Source organism: Anomalospiza imberbis, chromosome 24 (assembly GCF_031753505.1).
Source record: "Anomalospiza imberbis isolate Cuckoo-Finch-1a 21T00152 chromosome 24, ASM3175350v1, whole genome shotgun sequence".
NCBI lineage: Eukaryota > Metazoa > Chordata > Aves > Passeriformes > Viduidae > Anomalospiza > Anomalospiza imberbis.
In genome coordinates, this window is record NC_089704.1 from 4073910 (window position 1) to 4080068 (window position 6159).

The following is a 6159-nucleotide window of genomic DNA, read 5'->3' on the forward strand; positions in this document are numbered from 1 at the left end:
CTTGTAGCTGCAAAACTTTAATTTACAAATATTTTAACATTTGCTGTTAGGGTAAAAAAAAAAAAAAAAAAACCAACTCCTTCTTTTTTTTGTAGATCAGATTTTATTAACATTTTTTAAGTATTTTAGGTATTTTTAGGTATTTTAAGAAATAAATTTCTATGGAGTGAGGACAATCCTCAGGATGAGCCTTCTTAACTGTGCTGTACTTGAAGGCAGGGAGATATTCCAACATGAATTCAGCTGTGAGGAGTTGTGCAAGAGCTTCCACACGGATTGTGCTGCGGTGTGAAAGGAATAGAGAAGGAAATGGGAGGAGCAGAGAAGGGAAATGGCAAAGCAGAGCTGGCAGGTGCTGAGTGTCACCGAGCAGCTCGGTGACAGAGCCTGCAGGGAGGCTCGGGGCCACCTCCAGCCCCAAAGTGCAGAGTTACAGCCGCTCCATAAGTAAAAGAATCCAATTATTATATCATTTTATATCCATAGAAAATGAAATAAAATGCTGGCGAAAGGGATTTAGCAGCACCACATGGAGCAGCATCTTTGTGTCCCCTCATTTCTCTGGCAGAAAGCTGCACCAAGCCAAGGAGCAGCTTCATTAATTAATTAATTATTGATTTAATTCACCACCTGGATTAAACTATTCGTGCTCAGAAGTCCCAAGAAAAACTCCTCGGCCACCCAAACCTCCTTGAGCTGAGGTTTAGGCCCAGAGACACCACCTTCAGTCCTTCTTCAACACCTTTCTTTCTGTTTTCCTCTATTTTACTCTCAATTAAATTCAGTTTATGCACTCAAATCCTTCCCCAGCACATAAAACCACACTTAGAAAAAAGTAATTCCAGAGTGTTAAAAAATGCAAGGATTTTACCTTGCTCTAAAAGAAACAATTTGTCTTTTCCATAGCCATTACTTCCACATAAATTCCTCTTCCGGGCCAGTTTATTCAGCTTTTCCTCCAACATTTCTACTATTATTACATTTCAATTCATGAATAAATTAATTAAAAAATTAAGACCTTCAAGCTTACAAACCTTTTTTTTTTTTTTTTTGCCCCCTGACCCTCCCTGTTTAATCCCCTGAGCCCCACACCTGCATTCCCATGCTCCCTCACATTTTTATCTTGTAGCTGGGGCCTGAAACTTGAAGGAAAAGAGAAATTCTTCTTTGCTTGTGATGCCTTGGTGCATTTTTTAGACCAGTGGGTGATGTTTTCTTCTCAGGAGTGTTCTTAGAGCTTGGCTTGCAAACAAAGGTCCTGTATTGTACAAATATCTCAAGATTTTATGCTGATAAAAATTCAACCTTGTAGGCTTTGACCTGGTTTGCTTTCTGGTGAAGATTCAGTGTAACAGGTTTGTGCTCAGTTCTTTACTTTTGAAGTGAAGTTAGGAGATTAAAAATGCTCTTTCTTTGTGTGAGGAACAATTTGCTTTGACTCTACTGAGTTACAGCCTCACAGAGGAAAATAAGACAAAAAAAAAAAATAGAATAGGGGTGTTTTCCCCTCAAACAAAGGCAAATAAACCTTGGAGCTCTGTGCACTGAGGCTCTGAGCTGGAGCTTTAAAGAGCTTTTCAGTTGTTTTTTTTCCCTCAAATACATTTAGTGACACCGTGAGTGCTGAGCCTCATTGAAGGGATATTTTCCTGCTGATACTAAATGACTAATTGTGCTTTTTTAATCAATTATTGAAGCCTGGCTGAGGGAGGAGAGCTCCTTCAACAGCAACTGCGTTACAAAGCAGGGTCTGGCTCCCACAAAATACAAATCAGCCTTTCCTCCAGTGGCTGATTGTGAAAAGAAATCTGTGTGAAGGGTTTTATTTCTCCCCTAACATTTTTTGTTGTCTGTTTTGAGGTTTGTTTGTGTCATTTGTTTTTTTGTTTTTTTTTTTCCCTTGTGTTCTTGGTGCTTTATTTCAGTTGCAACCCCAAAACCAGGACAGAAATGGTTTTTCACTCGAGAGATTCAAAGTGATGAATGAATTTTGTTCTTTCAGTGACTTTGTCAAGAAGCTGCTCAGATTATTAAAACTGAGTGAGGGAAGTTGATACAGGGAATCTTGGAGAAGAGACAAAAATGAATCAGCACCAGGGGGGAGTCAGAAGCAATAGTGGGCGTTTTGGGGAGAAAGTGCAGCTTTTGCATGAGTTTTGGGTGGTGGGGACACTAAAACACCACTGAGAAGAGAATGAGCAGCTCTGCAGCACTGGGGGACAGCTCAGGCTCAAGGAGGAGGAGGAAGAGCAAAGTGAAAGGAATAAATTGACAAAAAAGATCAGTTGGGTTTGAGAAAGAGTCCCCACACTTGCCAGGTGGGGTATAAAACCATGTAAAACTGGGCAGGCTCTTGGGATGGGAGACTTTTTAAGATTTAAGATGATTTAAGATTCAAGATTTAAGATTTAAGAGAGTGTGCTTTCTGAAAGGTTTGGTGATCCAAATGTCAAGGGGCTGAAACTGAGGCAGCTCCACAAAAACTGCTCTGTGGCCCAAGAGGATTTCTGCAGATTTTTGTAGCCAGGTGTTTTAATCTGAGCTTAAAGGTTGGGCTCTGTCAACAGCAGTACAGGAACTCTGAAATACTGGAAAACTGATTCAGTTTATCACAGATTTTACAGAACTTTTTGCTTTAATGATTATCTCCAACATCAATTTCCCTTCCCCTGCTCTCCCTGGTGAGAATTCCTGATCCATCTCCCATGGAGCAGCAGCTGAGAGCTGTCCCAAACCTCCTGGAAGGAATTCCTCCCTCCTGGAAGCACAGGGAGCTGCAGAGAGGAGCTTTTCCCCCAAAACAGGGCCAGCAGAGGATGAGTGGGTGAGCAGCACCTCTGTCCTGCTTCTGCCCTCACTGCAACTGCAGCAGGAGCCCAAAAGCAGAGGGAGAATCCCCAGTGCACCCCAAAGGAGGAGGTGGTGTGGGAACAGGCTGTGGAATGGGATGAGGATGAAGAAAAGGAGATTTTTCATGCACCCGGATCTCCATTTCCACCCTCCAGCCTCCACCCTCCTCCCCCTGCACACCCCGTGGGATGTGAATTTGTTTTTCTAGAGGAAAGCCCCTTAGAGGTTTTTCTCCTAAAATTGCCCCAAGCCAGGACAGAGGGGCAAACAAAACTTAACTTTTAAATCAAGTTTAAAACCTGCAAACCTTACTTCCAAATGAAGTTTTGTCTGGGGGAGGCTGGGCAGGCAGTGCTGGGTGCCAGCACTCCTCTCCCTCTCCCTGGGGAAGAATTGATCCTATTAAATCCATCAGGGAATTCACAGCAGAGCCAGGGACATCTTCTGTCACACTCGTAATGCACAGAGACAAGCTCAGTGCTGCCTGGCCTGCAGAAAAAAATGAATTTTTCTCCATTGATTCGTGTCCTGCTCTGAGAATCAAAGGGGTTTTAGGAGCCTTCATTAGGGAAACCAGCAGCAGGTTTGGTCAAGTGTGTGGGGAAAAGTTCTGGAGGAATCCTGGGATTTGGTTATGTGGGATGGACAGAGCTGCTCTGTGGGAACTGTGACATCCACCTAATCTAGATTAGATTTGGATAACCAGTCTATATTAGATAAAAATAATGTTGAAAACATTGTGAAAAAGAGAGAAAATCGGTTCTGGAGAGGAGGAGCCAAATGCTGCTCCTGTCTCCATCTGAGGCTGGGAGGGGCAAACAAAACTTGGATGAAACTGGATGCAGAAAGATGATTTTTATCATCTGTCTATGTTTATCTGGATCTATCCAAACCTAGGGTTTGATTTTGGTTCTAGGTTTCAAATATCTAGGTTTTGATCTTTGTTATCTTCCCATAAATACCTACAGAGCTCACCAACACCAAAGGCACCAAATTCCTTCAGAGCTTCCAAGAGTAGTGCCCCTTGCTGAGGGCTTCATAAATATTTCTGTATTTCATAAAAAATACAATATCCTCAACTGAAGGTGACCAAAAGAATCACCGAGTGCAGCTCCTGGCTCTGCACAGGGCTGGTTTTCACCCCTGGAGAGGCTGAGCAGCATTTTAGCCCTGATTTTTGTGGGGAAAGTATAGAGAAATGGTGTGTGGGTGGAGTTACACAGGGAAAGGCAAGAAAGCTTGGAAAACTGGAGTGTGATGTCCCAAACCACAGGCTGGCAGCCTTGCCCATGGTTTGCTGCTTTCCTCGAGGCTCTCCAAACACTTTCATAACTGTTCTGAGGGGAGGAATTTCTGCTCTGTATTCCAAGGCACCGAGGTGGGTAAATCTGCTTTATTTCCCTTCTGCTGTGTGGGCTGGGTATTTCCTTATGGGGTACCTGAGGTAATTTTAAAATCTTGCTCCCCTGCATGAGGGTGAAGCTGAAGCTGGGCTGTAAAGGTGTCCCTGTGTGCCTTAAAATGCCCTTTGGGAGGGAGTTAAAATTCACACCCCATAGCCACCAATTTCTGCTTGACTGAGCTTTGTCCTCATCGGTGAAGCGCAGCTACGACGTGAAATTAAATCCATTTTTAGGGGATTTCTTTCTCTACTAAAAACACAAAAAGAAAACCACACAGCAGGCAGAGCGAGGGTTCCAGCAAGCCTGAAATGTCCAATTTCCAGTGCAGAAAGAAGCCCAAAGCTAATGCATCCAGGGGAGTGTGTTTATCCTCCTGAGGAGCTTTTTCCAAGAGTCTCCCTCCAACCCCTGAGTGTCAAATCTGATTTTTTTTTTCATGCTGGATTTTTCTTTTCTTTTTTTTTTTTTTTTTTTTTTTTGCTGCCTCCAAACTTAACTGTTTTGCCACTGGAGAAATCCTCTTGTTCCTCTGTTAGATATCTGTGTTCTTGCTGGAAATCAGCTCTACCTCACCCACATGACTGGTCTTCACTATTAATCCCAGCTGATGGCAGGGAGGGGCTCTAGTGGGAGGCAGCCATGTGGTGAACATTGAGCTCAGTGTTTTCCCCCTGCTTCTCTCCTCTCCAGACAGGCAAAACTGTTCTGTGCTGCTGTGGATGTGAAGTCCTCGCCGTGCTGCCTCTTTCTCCCCCAGAAATTCCTAGGGCCCTGAATTTGCAGCCCCAAAAATAATAAAAAAAAAAGCTCTGGCAGGATGTGGATGGAAGATGGAGCAGGGGATGAATAGCAGGAGGGAAGAAAGAGTGAAGTTGGTTCTTTTTCTGGCACATGGATGCAATTACACTCAGTGCATTCCAGAGGCGTTCCTTTGAATCCTGTGCAGGTCTGCCTGCCGTCCTTGGGAGAGAGGAAGAAAAAGGGAGGAAAAGTCCCTCTTGCTGGGAGACGGAATGTCTGCATTTTCAATCCTCTTTTTAGGTAGGTTGGCTTTTTGGTGTTGCTCGCTTTTGATTTAATCAAAACTTCCACGAGTCTGCTCCCTGTGCCTGAAATTAATTTCTGGTGAGTTGGAGCAAAGGGGTTTGTAACGAGGAAACTTTTATGAGAAACTGTAATTTCAGAGGTGTTTGAGTTCTGATCCTTTTCTGGTTGCTTTATGAGCAGGTTGACAGCCAGAGATCTCTGATTATCTGGATTAATTTTAAAAAGTGCTGGTCAAACAGACCCATTTGGGAATGTGTGTTTCTTGTTTGAAGAGAGCAGCGCTTTTCAGGGATAAAGGAGAGAGGGGCTTGGACCTCTTGGGCAAAACAAGGTGAATAAAATGTCTTTGTTTCAGGCAGAGAGTCAAATTTGTGTAACTGTGCTGAATTGTTGGGCACTGGGCGTTCAGATGTTGAAAAGAAAAAGGGGTTATTGTTTGCAATGGATGGCTAAGATTAGAAACAGATGTGTTGGAGTGCAGCAGGGAGCAGTTGGGGGAGAAAAGGACGCAAGAAGGGGGAAAGGAGAGAAAGGGCTGCTGAAAGGAGGGGAAGAGAAGAGGGAGAGAAAAGAGAGAGGCTGATTTGTTGAGGAGGAGAGGGGCAGAGAATGGAAAAAGAGGGCGGAAAAGGAGAGTGAAGGAAAGCTGGAGGGAAAAGAGTTGGCAGCCCTGAAGTGTCTGAGGGGCTCCTGCTCCTGCAGGGTTGAGCAGTGAGCTGTGCCTCCCTCCTGCTCACCCCGTCCTGCTGACAGCCACCAGCCCTGGCTGGGCAAAGCCCGGCCATTGCAGGGCCAGCGGTGAGCTGGGACCTGGGCTCCGGTGTGCCAAAGGGGGCTGGGCTCTGCCTCCCTGCGAGGA

At 44.5% G+C, this 6159-nt stretch overlaps 1 long non-coding RNA gene across 1 annotated transcript; it reads left to right on the forward strand.

The window, feature by feature from the left end:
• The first annotated feature begins 3861 nt into the window (after positions 1–3861).
• LOC137462119 (uncharacterized) lies at positions 3862–5236 on the forward strand. Its single transcript, XR_010993579.1, has 2 exons — positions 3862–4228; positions 4944–5236. It is a non-coding gene; the product is annotated as an uncharacterized lncRNA (long non-coding RNA).
• The last annotated feature ends 923 nt before the right edge of the window (positions 5237–6159 follow it).